The sequence below is a fragment of the Chiloscyllium punctatum genome, chromosome 1, assembly GCF_047496795.1.
Source record: "Chiloscyllium punctatum isolate Juve2018m chromosome 1, sChiPun1.3, whole genome shotgun sequence".
NCBI classification, from domain to species: domain Eukaryota; kingdom Metazoa; phylum Chordata; class Chondrichthyes; order Orectolobiformes; family Hemiscylliidae; genus Chiloscyllium; species Chiloscyllium punctatum.
The window spans coordinates 179,301,143-179,316,736 of NC_092739.1; the positions used below are offsets into that span (position 1 = coordinate 179,301,143).

The window sequence follows — 15,594 nt, forward strand, 5'->3', positions numbered from 1 at the left end:
TGAGTGTGTGTCAGTGTGTGAACATACCGGGCTCAGTGTGTGTGAGTGTGTGAACAGAGTGGGCTCAGTGTGTGTCAGTGTGTGAACAGACCGGGCTCAGTGTGTGTCAGTGTGTGGACAGAGTGGGCTCAGTGTGTGTCAGTGTGTGAACATACCGGGCTCAGTGTGTGTCAGTGTGTGAACAGAGAGGGCTCAGTGTGTGTCAGTGTGTGAACAGACCGGGCTCAGTGTATGTCAGTGTGTGAACAGAGAGGGCTCAGTGTGTGTCAGTGTGTGAACAGACCGGACTCAGTGTATGTCAGTGTGTGAACAGAGTGGGCTCAGTGTGTGTCAGTGTGTGAACAGACCGGGCTCAGTGTGTGTCAGTGTGTGAACAGACCGGACTCAGTGTGTGTCAGTGTGTGAACAGAGTGGGCTCAGTGTGTGTCAGTGTGTGAACAGACCGGGCTCAGTGTGTGACAGTGTGTGAACAGAGCGGGCTCAGTGTGTGTCAGTGTGTGAACAGAGTGGGCTCAGTATGTGTCAGTGTGTGAACAGACCGGGCTCAGTGTGTGTCAGTGTGCGAACAGAGTGGGCTCAGTGTGTGTCAGTGTGTGAACAGAGTGGGCTCAGTGTGTGTCAGTGTGTGAACAGACCGGGCTCAGTGTTTGTCACTGTGTGAACAGACCGGGCTCAGTGTGTGTCAGTGTGTGAACAGACCGGGCTCAGTGTGTGTCAGTGTGTGAACAGAGTGGGCTCAGTGTGTGTCAGTGTGTGAAAAGAGTGGGCTCAGTGTGAGACAGTGTGTGAACAGAGTGGGCTCAGTGTGTGTCAGTGTGTGAACAGAGTGGGCTCAGTGTGTGTCAGTGTGCGAACAAAGTGGGCTCAGTGTGTGTCAGTGTGTGAACAGAGAGGGCTCAGTGTGTGTCAGTGTGTGAACAGACCGGGCTCAGTATGTGTCAGTGTGTGAACAGACCGGGCTCAGTGTGTGTCAGTGTGCGAACAGAGTGGGCTCAGTGTGTGTCAGTGTGTGAACAGAGTGGGCTCAGTGTGTGTCAGTGTGTGAACAGAGTGGGCTCAGTGTGTGTCAGTGTGTGAACAGAGAGGGCTCAGTGTTTGTCAGTGTGTGAACAGACCGGGCTCAGTGTGTGACAGTGTGTGAACAGACCGGGCTCAGTGTGTGTCAGTGTGTGAACAGAGTGGGCTCAGTGTGTGTCAGTGTGTGAACAGAGTGGTCTCAGTGTGTGTCAGTGTGTGAACAGAGTGGGCTCAGTGTGTGTCAGGATGTGAACAGAGTGGGCTCAGTATGTGTCAGTGTGTGAACAGACCGGGCTCAGTGTGTGTCAGTGTGCGAACAGAGTGGGCTCAGTGTGTGTCAGAGTGTGAACAGACCGGGCTCAGTGTGTGTCAGTGTGTGAACAGAGTGGGCTCAGTGTGTGTCAGTGTGTGAACAGAGTGGGCTCAGTGTGTGTCAGTGTGTGAACAGAGAGGGCTCAGTGTGTGTCAGTGTGTGAACAGAGTGGGCTCAGTGTGTGTCAGTGTGTGAACAGAGTGGGCTCAGTGTGTGTCAGTGTGTGAACAGAGTGGGCTCAGTGTGTGTCAGTGTGTGAACAGACCGGGCTCAGTGTGTGTCAGTGTGTGAACAGAGTGGGCTCAGTGTGTGTCAGTGTGTGAAGAGAGTGGGCTCAGTATGTGTCAGTGTGTGAGCAGAGTGGGCTCAGTGTGTGTCAGTGTGTGAACAGACCGGGCTCAGTGTGTGTCAGTGTGTGAACAGAGTGGGCTCAGTGTGTGTCAGTGTGTGAACAGAGTGGGCTCAGTATGTGTCAGTGTGTGAACAGACCGGGCTCAGTGTGTGTCAGTGTGTGAACAGACCGGGCTCAGTGTGTGTCAGTGTGTGAACAGAGTGGGCTCAGTATGTGTCAGTGTGTGAACAGACCGGGCTCAGTGTGTGTCAGTGTGCGAACAGAGTGGTCTCAGTGTGTGTCAGTGTGTGAACAGACCGGGCTCAGTGTGTGTCAGTGTGTGAACAGAGTGGGCTCAGCGTGTGTCAGTGTGTGAACAGAGTGGGCTCAGTGTGTGTCAGTGTGTGAACAGAGTGGGCTCAGTGTGTGTCAGTGTGTGAACAGACCGGGCTCAGTGTTTGTCACTGTGTGAACAGAGTGGGCTCAGTGTGTGTCAGTGTGTGAACAGACCGGGCTCAGTGTGTGTCAGTGTGTGAACAGAGTGGGCTCAGTGTGTGTCAGTGTGTGAAAAGAGTGGGCTCAGTGTGTGTCAGTGTGTGAACAGACCGGGCTCAGTGTGAGACAGAGTGTGAACAGAGTGGGCTCAGTGTGTGTCAGTGTGTGAACAGAGTGGGCTCAGTGTGTGTCAGTGTGCGAACAAAGTGGGCTCAGTGTGTGTCAGTGTATGAACAGAGAGGGCTCAGTGTGTGTCAGTGTGTGAACAGACCGGGCTCAGTATGTGTCAGTGTGTGAACAGACCGGGCTCAGTGTGTGTCAGTGTGCGAACAGAGTGGGCTCAGTGTGTGTCAGTGTGTGAACAGAGTGGGCTCAGTGTGTGTCAGTGTGTGAACAGAGTGGGCTCAGTGTGTGTCAGTGTGTGAACAGAGTGGGCTCAGTGTGTGTCAGTGTGTGAACAGAGAGGGCTCAGTGTTTGTCAGTGTGTGAACAGACCGGGCTCAGTGTGTGACAGTGTGTGAACAGAGAGGGCTCAGTGTGTGTCAGTGTGTGAACAGAGTGGGCTCAGTGTGTGTCAGTGTGTGAACAGAGTGGGCTCAGTGTGTGTCAGTGTGTGAACAGAGTGGTCTCAGTGTGTGTCAGTGTGTGAACAGAGTGGGCTCAGTGTGTGTCAGTGTGTGAACAGAGTGGGCTCAGTATGTGTCAGTGTGTGAACAGACCGGGCTCAGTGTGTGTCAGTGTGCGAACAGAGTGGGCTCAGTGTGTGTCAGACTGTGAACAGACCGGGCTCAGTGTGTGTCAGTGTGTGAACAGAGTGGGCTCAGTGTGTGTCAGTGTGTGAACAGAGTGGGCTCAGTGTGTGTCAGTGTGTGAACAGAGAGGGCTCAGTGTGTGTCAGTGTGTGAACAGAGTGGGCTCAGTGTGTGTCAGTGTGTGAACAGAGTGGGCTCAGTGTGTGTCAGTGTGTGAACAGAGTGGGCTCAGTGTGTGTCAGTGTGTGAACAGACCGGGCTCAGTGTGTGTCAGTGTGTGAACAGAGTGGGCTCAGTGTGTGTCAGTGTGTGAAGAGAGTGGGCTCAGTATGTGTCAGTGTGTGAGCAGAGTGGGCTCAGTGTGTGTCAGTGTGTGAACAGACCGGGCTCAGTGTGTGTCAGTGTGTGAACAGAGTGGGCTCAGTGTGTGTCAGTGTGTGAACAGAGTGGGCTCAGTATGTGTCAGTGTGTGAACAGACCGGGCTCAGTGTGTGTCAGTGTGTGAACAGACCGGGCTCAGTGTGTGTCAGTGTGTGAACAGAGTGGGCTCAGTATGTGTCAGTGTGTGAACAGACCGGGCTCAGTGTGTGTCAGTGTGCGAACAGAGTGGTCTCAGTGTGTGTCAGTGTGTGAACAGACCGGGCTCAGTGTGTGTCAGTGTGTGAACAGAGTGGGCTCAGCGTGTGTCAGTGTGTGAACAGAGTGGTCTCAGTGTGTGTCAGTATGTGAACAGAGTGGGCTCAGTGTGTGTCAGTGTGTGAACAGAGTGGGCTCAGTGTGTGTCAGTGTGTGAACAGAGTGGGCTCAGTGTGTGTCATTGTGTGAACAGACCGGGCTCAGTGTGTGTCAGTGTGTGAACAGAGTGGGCTCAGTGTGTGTCAGTGTGTGAACAGAGTGGGCTCAGTGTGTGTCAGTGTGTGAACAGACCGGGCTCAGTGTGTGTCAGTGTGTGAACAGACCGGGCTCAGTGTGTGTCAGTGTGCGAACAAAGTGGGCTCAGTGCGTGTCAGTGTGTGAACACAGTGGGCTCAGTGTGTGTCAGACTGTGAACAGACCGGGCTCAGTGTGTGTCAGTGTGTGAACAGAGTGGGCTCAGTGTGTGTCAGTGTGTGAAAAGAGTGGGCTCAGTGTGTGTCAGTGTGTGAACAGACCGGGCTCAGTGTGTGTCAGTGTGCGAACAAAGTGGGCTCAGTGTGTGTCAGTGTGTGAACAGAGAGGGCTCAGTGTGTGTCAGTGTGTGAACAGACCGGGCTCAGTGTGTGTCAGTGTGTGAACAGAGAGGGCTCAGTGTGTGTCAGTGTGTGAACAGACCAGGCTCAGTGTGTGTCAGTGTGTGAACAGTGTGGGCTCAGTATGTGTCCGTGTGTGAACAGAGTGGGCTCAGTGTGTGTCAGTGTGTGAACAGAGTGGGCTCAGTGTGTGTCAGTGTGTGAACAGAGAGGGCTCAGTGTGTGTCAGTTTGTGAACAGACCGGGCTCAGTGTGTGTCAGTGTGTGAACAGACCGGGCTCAGTGTGTGTCAGTGTGTGAACAGAGAGGGCTCAGTGTGTGTCAGTGTGTGAACAGACCGGGCTCAGTGTATGTCAGTGTGTGAACAGAGAGGGCTCAGTGTGTGTCAGTGTGTGAACAGACCGGACTCAGTGTGTGTCAGTGTGTGAACAGAGTGGGCTCAGTGTGTGTCAGTGTGTGAACAGAGTGGGCTCAGTGTGTGTCAGTGTGTGAACAGAGTGGGCTCAGTGTGTGTCATTGTGTGAACAGACCGGGCTCAGTGTGTGTCAGTGTGTGAACAGAGTGGGCTCAGTGTGTGTCAGTGTGTGAACAGAGTGGGCTCAGTGTGTGTCAGTGTGTGAACAGACCGGGCTCAGTGTGTGTCAGTGTGTGAACAGACCGGGCTCAGTGTGTGTCAGTGTGCGAACAAAGTGGGCTCAGTGCGTGTCAGTGTGTGAACACAGTGGGCTCAGTGTGTGTCAGACTGTGAACAGACCGGGCTCAGTGTGTGTCAGTGTGTGAACAGAGTGGGCTCAGTGTGTGTCAGTGTGTGAAAAGAGTGGGCTCAGTGTGTGTCAGTGTGTGAACAGACCGGGCTCAGTGTGTGTCAGTGTGCGAACAAAGTGGGCTCAGTGTGTGTCAGTGTGTGAACAGAGAGGGCTCAGTGTGTGTCAGTGTGTGAACAGACCGGGCTCAGTGTGTGTCAGTGTGTGAACAGAGAGGGCTCAGTGTGTGTCAGTGTGTGAACAGAGTGGGCTCAGTGTGTGTCAGTGTGTGAAGAGAGTGGGCTCAGTATGTGTCAGTGTGTGAGCAGAGTGGGCTCAGTGTGTGTCAGTGTGTGAACAGACCGGGCTCAGTGTGTGTCAGTGTGTGAACAGAGTGGGCTCAGTGTGTGTCAGTGTGTGAACAGAGTGGGCTCAGTATGTGTCAGTGTGTGAACAGACCGGGCTCAGTGTGTGTCAGTGTGTGAACAGACCGGGCTCAGTGTGTGTCAGTGTGTGAACAGAGTGGGCTCAGTATGTGTCAGTGTGTGAACAGACCGGGCTCAGTGTGTGTCAGTGTGCGAACAGAGTGGTCTCAGTGTGTGTCAGTGTGTGAACAGACCGGGCTCAGTGTGTGTCAGTGTGTGAACAGAGTGGGCTCAGCGTGTGTCAGTGTGTGAACAGAGTGGGCTCAGTGTGTGTCAGTGTGTGAACAGAGTGGGCTCAGTGTGTGTCAGTGTGTGAACAGACCGGGCTCAGTGTTTGTCACTGTGTGAACAGAGTGGGCTCAGTGTGTGTCAGTGTGTGAACAGACCGGGCTCAGTGTGTGTCAGTGTGTGAACAGAGTGGGCTCAGTGTGTGTCAGTGTGTGAAAAGAGTGGGCTCAGTGTGTGTCAGTGTGTGAACAGACCGGGCTCAGTGTGAGACAGAGTGTGAACAGAGTGGGCTCAGTGTGTGTCAGTGTGTGAACAGAGTGGGCTCAGTGTGTGTCAGTGTGCGAACAAAGTGGGCTCAGTGTGTGTCAGTGTATGAACAGAGAGGGCTCAGTGTGTGTCAGTGTGTGAACAGACCGGGCTCAGTATGTGTCAGTGTGTGAACAGACCGGGCTCAGTGTGTGTCAGTGTGCGAACAGAGTGGGCTCAGTGTGTGTCAGTGTGTGAACAGAGTGGGCTCAGTGTGTGTCAGTGTGTGAACAGAGTGGGCTCAGTGTGTGTCAGTGTGTGAACAGAGTGGGCTCAGTGTGTGTCAGTGTGTGAACAGAGAGGGCTCAGTGTTTGTCAGTGTGTGAACAGACCGGGCTCAGTGTGTGACAGTGTGTGAACAGAGAGGGCTCAGTGTGTGTCAGTGTGTGAACAGAGTGGGCTCAGTGTGTGTCAGTGTGTGAACAGAGTGGGCTCAGTGTGTGTCAGTGTGTGAACAGAGTGGTCTCAGTGTGTGTCAGTGTGTGAACAGAGTGGGCTCAGTGTGTGTCAGTGTGTGAACAGAGTGGGCTCAGTATGTGTCAGTGTGTGAACAGACCGGGCTCAGTGTGTGTCAGTGTGCGAACAGAGTGGGCTCAGTGTGTGTCAGACTGTGAACAGACCGGGCTCAGTGTGTGTCAGTGTGTGAACAGAGTGGGCTCAGTGTGTGTCAGTGTGTGAACAGAGTGGGCTCAGTGTGTGTCAGTGTGTGAACAGAGAGGGCTCAGTGTGTGTCAGTGTGTGAACAGAGTGGGCTCAGTGTGTGTCAGTGTGTGAACAGAGTGGGCTCAGTGTGTGTCAGTGTGTGAACAGAGTGGGCTCAGTGTGTGTCAGTGTGTGAACAGACCGGGCTCAGTGTGTGTCAGTGTGTGAACAGAGTGGGCTCAGTGTGTGTCAGTGTGTGAAGAGAGTGGGCTCAGTATGTGTCAGTGTGTGAGCAGAGTGGGCTCAGTGTGTGTCAGTGTGTGAACAGACCGGGCTCAGTGTGTGTCAGTGTGTGAACAGAGTGGGCTCAGTGTGTGTCAGTGTGTGAACAGAGTGGGCTCAGTATGTGTCAGTGTGTGAACAGACCGGGCTCAGTGTGTGTCAGTGTGTGAACAGACCGGGCTCAGTGTGTGTCAGTGTGTGAACAGAGTGGGCTCAGTATGTGTCAGTGTGTGAACAGACCGGGCTCAGTGTGTGTCAGTGTGCGAACAGAGTGGTCTCAGTGTGTGTCAGTGTGTGAACAGACCGGGCTCAGTGTGTGTCAGTGTGTGAACAGAGTGGGCTCAGCGTGTGTCAGTGTGTGAACAGAGTGGTCTCAGTGTGTGTCAGTATGTGAACAGAGTGGGCTCAGTGTGTGTCAGTGTGTGAACAGAGTGGGCTCAGTGTGTGTCAGTGTGTGAACAGAGTGGGCTCAGTGTGTGTCATTGTGTGAACAGACCGGGCTCAGTGTGTGTCAGTGTGTGAACAGAGTGGGCTCAGTGTGTGTCAGTGTGTGAACAGAGTGGGCTCAGTGTGTGTCAGTGTGTGAACAGACCGGGCTCAGTGTGTGTCAGTGTGTGAACAGACCGGGCTCAGTGTGTGTCAGTGTGCGAACAAAGTGGGCTCAGTGCGTGTCAGTGTGTGAACACAGTGGGCTCAGTGTGTGTCAGACTGTGAACAGACCGGGCTCAGTGTGTGTCAGTGTGTGAACAGAGTGGGCTCAGTGTGTGTCAGTGTGTGAAAAGAGTGGGCTCAGTGTGTGTCAGTGTGTGAACAGACCGGGCTCAGTGTGTGTCAGTGTGCGAACAAAGTGGGCTCAGTGTGTGTCAGTGTGTGAACAGAGAGGGCTCAGTGTGTGTCAGTGTGTGAACAGACCGGGCTCAGTGTGTGTCAGTGTGTGAACAGAGAGGGCTCAGTGTGTGTCAGTGTGTGAACAGACCAGGCTCAGTGTGTGTCAGTGTGTGAACAGTGTGGGCTCAGTATGTGTCCGTGTGTGAACAGAGTGGGCTCAGTGTGTGTCAGTGTGTGAACAGAGTGGGCTCAGTGTGTGTCAGTGTGTGAACAGAGAGGGCTCAGTGTGTGTCAGTTTGTGAACAGACCGGGCTCAGTGTGTGTCAGTGTGTGAACAGACCGGGCTCAGTGTGTGTCAGTGTGTGAACAGAGAGGGCTCAGTGTGTGTCAGTGTGTGAACAGACCGGGCTCAGTGTATGTCAGTGTGTGAACAGAGAGGGCTCAGTGTGTGTCAGTGTGTGAACAGACCGGACTCAGTGTGTGTCAGTGTGTGAACAGAGTGGGCTCAGTGTGTGTCAGTGTGTGAACAGAGTGGGCTCAGTGTGTGTCAGTGTGTGAACAGAGTGGGCTCAGTGTGTGTCATTGTGTGAACAGACCGGGCTCAGTGTGTGTCAGTGTGTGAACAGAGTGGGCTCAGTGTGTGTCAGTGTGTGAACAGAGTGGGCTCAGTGTGTGTCAGTGTGTGAACAGACCGGGCTCAGTGTGTGTCAGTGTGTGAACAGACCGGGCTCAGTGTGTGTCAGTGTGCGAACAAAGTGGGCTCAGTGCGTGTCAGTGTGTGAACACAGTGGGCTCAGTGTGTGTCAGACTGTGAACAGACCGGGCTCAGTGTGTGTCAGTGTGTGAACAGAGTGGGCTCAGTGTGTGTCAGTGTGTGAAAAGAGTGGGCTCAGTGTGTGTCAGTGTGTGAACAGACCGGGCTCAGTGTGTGTCAGTGTGTGAACAAAGTGGGCTCAGTGTGTGTCAGTGTGTGAACAGAGAGGGCTCAGTGTGTGTCAGTGTGTGAACAGACCGGGCTCAGTGTGTGTCAGTGTGTGAACAGAGAGGGCTCAGTGTGTGTCAGTGTGTGAACAGACCAGGCTCAGTGTGTGTCAGTGTGTGAACAGTGTGGGCTCAGTATGTGTCCGTGTGTGAACAGAGTGGGCTCAGTGTGTGTCAGTGTGTGAACAGAGTGGGCTCAGTGTGTGTCAGTGTGTGAACAGAGAGGGCTCAGTGTGTGTCAGTTTGTGAACAGACCGGGCTCAGTGTGTGTCAGTGTGTGAACAGACCGGGCTCAGTGTGTGTCAGTGTGTGAACAGAGAGGGCTCAGTGTGTGTCAGTGTGTGAACAGACCGGGCTCAGTGTATGTCAGTGTGTGAACAGAGAGGGCTCAGTGTGTGTCAGTGTGTGAACAGACCGGACTCAGTGTGTGTCAGTGTGTGAACAGAGTGGGCTCAGTGTGTGTCAGTGTGTGAACAGAGTGGGCTCAGTGTGTGTCAGTGTGTGAACAGACCGGACTCAGTGTGTGTCAGTGTGTGAACAGAGTGGGCTCAGTGTGTGTCAGTGTGTGAACAGACCGGGCTCAGTGTGTGACAGTGTGTGAACAGAGCGGGCTCAGTGTGTGTCAGTGTGTGAACAGAGTGGGCTCAGTATGTGTCAGTGTGTGAACAGACCGGGCTCAGTGTGTGTCAGTGTGCGAACAGAGTGGGCTCAGTGTGTGTCAGTGTGTGAACAGAGTGGGCTCAGTGTGTGTCAGTGTGTGAACAGACCGGGCTCAGTGTTTCTCACTGTGTGAACAGACCGGGCTCAGTGTGTGTCAGTGTGTGAACAGACCGGGCTCAGTGTGTGTCAGTGTGTGAACAGAGTGGGCTCAGTGTGTGTCAGTGTGTGAAAAGAGTGGGCTCAGTGTGAGACAGTGTGTGAACAGAGTGGGCTCAGTGTGTGTCAGTGTGTGAACAGAGTGGGCTCAGTGTGTGTCAGTGTGCGAACAAAGTGGGCTCAGTGTGTGTCAGTGTGTGAACAGTGAGGGCTCAGTGTGTGTCAGTGTGTGAACAGACCGGGCTCAGTATGTGTCAGTGTGTGAACAGACCGGGCTCAGTGTGTGTCAGTGTGCGAACAGAGTGGGCTCAGTGTGTGTCAGTGTGTGAACAGAGTGGGCTCAGTGTGTGTCAGTGTGTGAACAGAGTGGGCTCAGTGTGTGTCAGTGTGTGAACAGAGAGGGCTCAGTGTTTGTCAGTGTGTGAACAGACCGGGCTCAGTGTGTGACAGTGTGTGAACAGACCGGGCTCAGTGTGTGTCAGTGTGTGAACAGAGTGGTCTCAGTGTGTGTCAGTGTGTGAACAGAGTGGGCTCAGTGTGTGTCAGTGTGTGAACAGAGTGGGCTCAGTATGTGTCAGTGTGTGAACAGACCGGGCTCAGTGTGTGTCAGTGTGCGAACAGAGTGGGCTCAGTGTGTGTCAGAGTGTGAACAGACCGGGCTCAGTGTGTGTCAGTGTGTGAACAGAGTGGGCTCAGTGTGTGTCAGTGTGTGAACAGAGTGGGCTCAGTGTGTGTCAGTGTGTGAACAGAGAGGGCTCAGTGTGTGTCAGTGTGTGAACAGAGTGGGCTCAGTGTGTGTCAGTGTGTGAACAGAGTGGGCTCAGTGTGTGTCAGTGTGTGAACAGAGTGGGCTCAGTGTGTGTCAGTGTGTGAACAGACCGGGCTCAGTGTGTGTCAGTGTGTGAACAGAGTGGGCTCAGTGTGTGTCAGTGTGTGAAGAGAGTGGGCTCAGTATGTGTCAGTGTGTGAGCAGAGTGGGCTCAGTGTGTGTCAGTGTGTGAACAGACCGGGCTCAGTGTGTGTCAGTGTGTGAACAGAGTGGGCTCAGTGTGTGTCAGTGTGTGAACAGAGTGGGCTCAGTATGTGTCAGTGTGTGAACAGACCGGGCTCAGTGTGTGTCAGTGTGTGAACAGACCGGGCTCAGTGTGTGTCAGTGTGTGAACAGAGTGGGCTCAGTATGTGTCAGTGTGTGAACAGACCGGGCTCAGTGTGTGTCAGTGTGCGAACAGAGTGGTCTCAGTGTGTGTCAGTGTGTGAACAGACCGGGCTCAGTGTGTGTCAGTGTGTGAACAGAGTGGGCTCAGCGTGTGTCAGTGTGTGAACAGAGTGGGCTCAGTGTGTGTCAGTGTGTGAACAGAGTGGGCTCAGTGTGTGTCAGTGTGTGAACAGACCGGGCTCAGTGTTTGTCACTGTGTGAACAGAGTGGGCTCAGTGTGTGTCAGTGTGTGAACAGACCGGGCTCAGTGTGTGTCAGTGTGTGAACAGAGTGGGCTCAGTGTGTGTCAGTGTGTGAAAAGAGTGGGCTCAGTGTGTGTCAGTGTGTGAACAGACCGGGCTCAGTGTGAGACAGTGTGTGAACAGAGTGGGCTCAGTGTGTGTCAGTGTGTGAACAGAGTGGGCTCAGTGTGTGTCAGTGTGCGAACAAAGTGGGCTCAGTGTGTGTCAGTGTGTGAACAGAGAGGGCTCAGTGTGTGTCAGTGTGTGAACAGACCGGGCTCAGTATGTGTCAGTGTGTGAACAGACCGGGCTCAGTGTGTGTCAGTGTGCGAACAGAGTGGGCTCAGTGTGTGTCAGTGTGTGAACAGAGTGGGCTCAGTGTGTGTCAGTGTGTGAACAGAGTGGGCTCAGTGTGTGTCAGTGTGTGAACAGAGAGGGCTCAGTGTTTGTCAGTGTGTGAACAGACTGGGCTCAGTGTGTGTCAGTGTGTGAACAGAGTGGGCTCAGTGTGTGTCAGTGTGTGAACAGACCGGGCTCAGTGTGTGTCAGTGTGTGAACAGAGTGGGCTCAGTGTGTGTCAGTGTGTGAAGAGAGTGGGCTCAGTATGTGTCAGTGTGTGAGCAGAGTGGGCTCAGTGTGTGTCAGTGTGTGAACAGACCGGGCTCAGTGTGTGTCAGTGTGTGAACAGAGTGGGCTCAGTGTGTGTCAGTGTGTGAACAGAGTGGGCTCAGTATGTGTCAGTGTGTGAACAGAGTGGGCTCAGTGTGTGTCAGTGTGTGAACAGACCGGGCTCAGTGTGTGTCAGTGTGCGAACAGAGTGGGCTCAGTGTGTGTCAGTGTGTGAACAGACCGGGCTCAGTGTGTGTCAGTGTGCGAACAGAGTGGTCTCAGTGTGTGTCAGTGTGTGAACAGACCGGGCTCAGTGTGTGTCAGTGTGTGAACAGAGTGGGCTCAGCGTGTGTCAGTGTGTGAACAGAGTGGTCTCAGTGTGTGTCAGTATGTGAACAGAGTGGGCTCAGTGTGTGTCAGTGTGTGAACAGAGTGGGCTCAGTGTGTGTCAGTGTGTGAACAGAGTGGGCTCAGTGTGTGTCATTGTGTGAACAGACCGGGCTCAGTGTGTGTCAGTGTGTGAACAGAGTGGGCTCAGTGTGTGTCAGTGTGTGAACAGAGTGGGCTCAGTGTGTGTCAGTGTGTGAACAGACCGGGCTCAGTGTGTGTCAGTGTGTGAACAGACCGGGCTCAGTGTGTGTCAGTGTGCGAACAAAGTGGGCTCAGTGTGTGTCAGTGTGTGAACACAGTGGGCTCAGTGTGTGTCAGACTGTGAACAGACCGGGCTCAGTGTGTGTCAGTGTGTGAACAGAGTGGGCTCAGTGTGTGTCAGTGTGTGAAAAGAGTGGGCTCAGTGTGTGTCAGTGTGTGAACAGACCGGGCTCAGTGTGTGTCAGTGTGCGAACAAAGTGGGCTCAGTGTGTGTCAGTGTGTGAACAGAGAGGGCTCAGTGTGTGTCAGTGTGTGAACAGACCGGGCTCAGTGTGTGTCAGTGTGTGAACAGAGAGGGCTCAGTGTGTGTCAGTGTGTCAACAGAGTGGGCTCAGTGTGTGTCAGTGTGTGAACAGACCAGGCTCAGTGTGTGTCAGTGTGTGAACAGTGTGGGCTCAGTATGTGTCCGTGTGTGAACAGAGTGGGCTCAGTGTGTGTCAGTGTGTGAACAGAGTGGGCTCAGTGTGTGTCAGTGTGTGAACAGAGAGGGCTCAGTGTGTGTCAGTTTGTGAACAGACCGGGCTCAGTGTGTGTCAGTGTGTGAACAGACCGGGCTCAGTGTGTGTCAGTGTGCGAACAAAGTGGGCTCAGTGTGTGTCAGTGTGTGAACAGAGTGGGCTCAGTGTGTGTCTGTGTGTGAACAGAGTGGGCTCAGTGTGTGTCAGTGTGTGAACAGACGGGGCTCAGTGTGTGTCAGTGTGTGAACAGAGTGGGCTCAGTGTGTGTCAGTGTGTGAACAGAGTGGGCTCAGTATGTGTCAGTGTGTGAACAGACCGGGCTCAGTGTGTGTCAGTGTGCGAACAGAGTGGTCTCAGTGTGTGTCAGTGTGTGAACAGACCGGGCTCAGTGTGTGTCAGTGTGTGAACAGAGTGGGCTCAGCGTGTGTCAGTGTGTGAACAGAGTGGTCTCAGTGTGTGTCAGTATGTGAACAGAGTGGGCTCAGTGTGTGTCAGTGTGTGAACAGAGTGGGCTCAGTGTGTGTCAGTGTGTGAACAGAGTGGGCTCAGTGTGTGTCATTGTGTGAACAGACCGGGCTCAGTGTGTGTCAGTGTGTGAACAGAGTGGGCTCAGTGTGTGTCAGTGTGTGAACAGAGTGGGCTCAGTGTGTGTCAGTGTGTGAACAGACCGGGCTCAGTGTGTGTCAGTGTGTGAACAGACCGGGCTCAGTGTGTGTCAGTGTGCGAACAAAGTGGGCTCAGTGTGTGTCAGTGTGTGAACACAGTGGGCTCAGTGTGTGTCAGACTGTGAACAGACCGGGCTCAGTGTGTGTCAGTGTGTGAACAGAGTGGGCTCAGTGTGTGTCAGTGTGTGAAAAGAGTGGGCTCAGTGTGTGTCAGTGTGTGAACAGACCGGGCTCAGTGTGTGTCAGTGTGCGAACAAAGTGGGCTCAGTGTGTGTCAGTGTGTGAACAGAGAGGGCTCAGTGTGTGTCAGTGTGTGAACAGACCGGGCTCAGTGTGTGTCAGTGTGTGAACAGAGAGGGCTCAGTGTGTGTCAGTGTGTCAACAGAGTGGGCTCAGTGTGTGTCAGTGTGTGAACAGACCAGGCTCAGTGTGTGTCAGTGTGTGAACAGTGTGGGCTCAGTATGTGTCCGTGTGTGAACAGAGTGGGCTCAGTGTGTGTCAGTGTGTGAACAGAGTGGGCTCAGTGTGTGTCAGTGTGTGAACAGAGAGGGCTCAGTGTGTGTCAGTGTGTGAACAGAGAGGGCTCAGTGTGTGTCAGTGTGTGAACAGACCGGGCTCAGTGTGTGTCAGTTTGTGAACAGACCGGGCTCAGTGTGTGTCAGTGTGTGAACAGACCGGGCTCAGTGTGTGTCAGTGTGCGAACAAAGTGGGCTCAGTGTGTGTCAGTGTGTGAACAGAGTGGGCTCAGTGTGTGTCTGTGTGTGAACAGAGTGGGCTCAGTGTGTGTCAGTGTGTGAACAGATTGGGCTCAGTGTGTGTCAGTGTGTGAACAGACCGGGCTCAGTGTGTGTCAGTGTGTGAACAGAGTGGGCTCAGTGTGTGTCTGTGTGCGAACAGAGTGGGCTCAGTGTGTGTCAGTGTGTGAACAGAGTGGGCTCAGTGTGTGTCAGTGTGTGAACAGATTGGGCTCAGTGTGTGTCAGTGTGTGAACAGAGTGGGCTCAGTGTGTGTCAGTGTGTGAACAGAGTGGGCTCAGTGTGTGTCAGTGTGTGAACAGAGTGGGCTCAGTGTGTGTCACTGTGTGAACAGAGAGGGCTCAGTGTGTGACAGTGTGTGAACAGACCGTGCTCAGTGTGTGTCAGTGTGTGAACAGAGTGGGCTCAGTGTGTGTCAGTGTGTGAACAGAGTGGGCTCAGTGTGTGTCAGTGTGTGAACAGAGTGGGCTCAGTGTGTGTCAGTGTGTGAACAGAACGGGCTCAGTGTGTGTCAGTGTGTGAACAGACCGGGCTCAGTGCGTGACAGTGTGTGAACAGACCGGGCTCATTGTGTGTCAGTGTGAGAACAGACCGTGCTCAGTGTGTGTCAGTGTGAGAACAGAGTGGGCTCAGTGTGTGTCAGTGTGTGAACAAACCGGGCTCAGTGTGTGACAGTGTGTGAACAGAGTGGGCTCAGTGTGTGTCTATGTTTGAAAAGAGTGGGCTCAGTGTGTGTCAGTGTGTGAACAGATGGGCTCAGTGTGTGTCAGTGTGTGAACAGACCGGGCTCAGTGTGTGTCAGTGTGTGAACAGAGTTGGCTCAGTGTGTGTCAGTGTGTGAACAGACCGGGCTCAGTGTGTGTCAGTGTGTGAACAGAGTGGGCTCAGTGTGTGTCAGTGTGTGAACAGAGTGGGCTCAGTGTGTGTCAGTGTGTGAACAGAGGGGGCTCAGTGTGTGTCATTGCGTGAACAGACTGGGCTCAGTTTGTGTCATTGTGTGAACAGAGTGGGCTCAGTGTGTGTCAGTGTGTGAACAGAGTGGGCTCAGTGTGTGAACAGACCGGGCTCAGTGTGTGTCAGTGTGTGAACAGAGTGGGCTCAGTGTGTGTCAGTGTGTGAACAGACCGGGCTCAGTGTGTGTCAGTGTGTGAACAGGGTGGGCTCAGTGTGTGTGAGTGTGTGAACAGAGTGGGCTCAGTGTGTGTCAGTGTGTGAACAGACCGGGCTCAGTGTGTGTCAGTGTGTGAACAGACCAGGCTCAGTGTGTGTAAGTGTGTGAACAGCCCGTGCTCAGTGTGTGTCAGTGTGTGAACAGACCGGGCTCAGTGTGTTTCAGTGTGTGAACAGACCGGGCTCAGTGTGTGTCATTGTGTGAACAGAGTGGGATCAGTGTGTGTCAGTGTGTGAACAGAGTGGGCTCAGTGTGTGTCTGTGTGTGAACAGACTGGGCTCAGTGTGTGACAGTGTGCGAACAGACCAGGCTCAGTGTGTGTCAGTGTGTGAACAGACCGGGCTCAGTGTGTGTCAGGGTGTGAACAGAGTGGGCTCAGTGTGTGTCAGTGTGTGAACAGAGTGGGGTCAGTGTGTGTCTGTGTGTGAACAGACCGGGCTCAGTGTGTGTCAGTGTGTGA

General features: G+C 53.7%; 1 protein-coding gene across 1 annotated transcript in view; it reads left to right on the forward strand.

Moving 5' to 3' along the window:
- The window catches only part of nat8 (N-acetyltransferase 8), a 43,631-nt gene that overhangs the window by 449 nt on the left and 27,588 nt on the right, over window positions 1-15,594 (forward strand). The gene's annotated exons all lie outside the window — the stretch shown is intronic.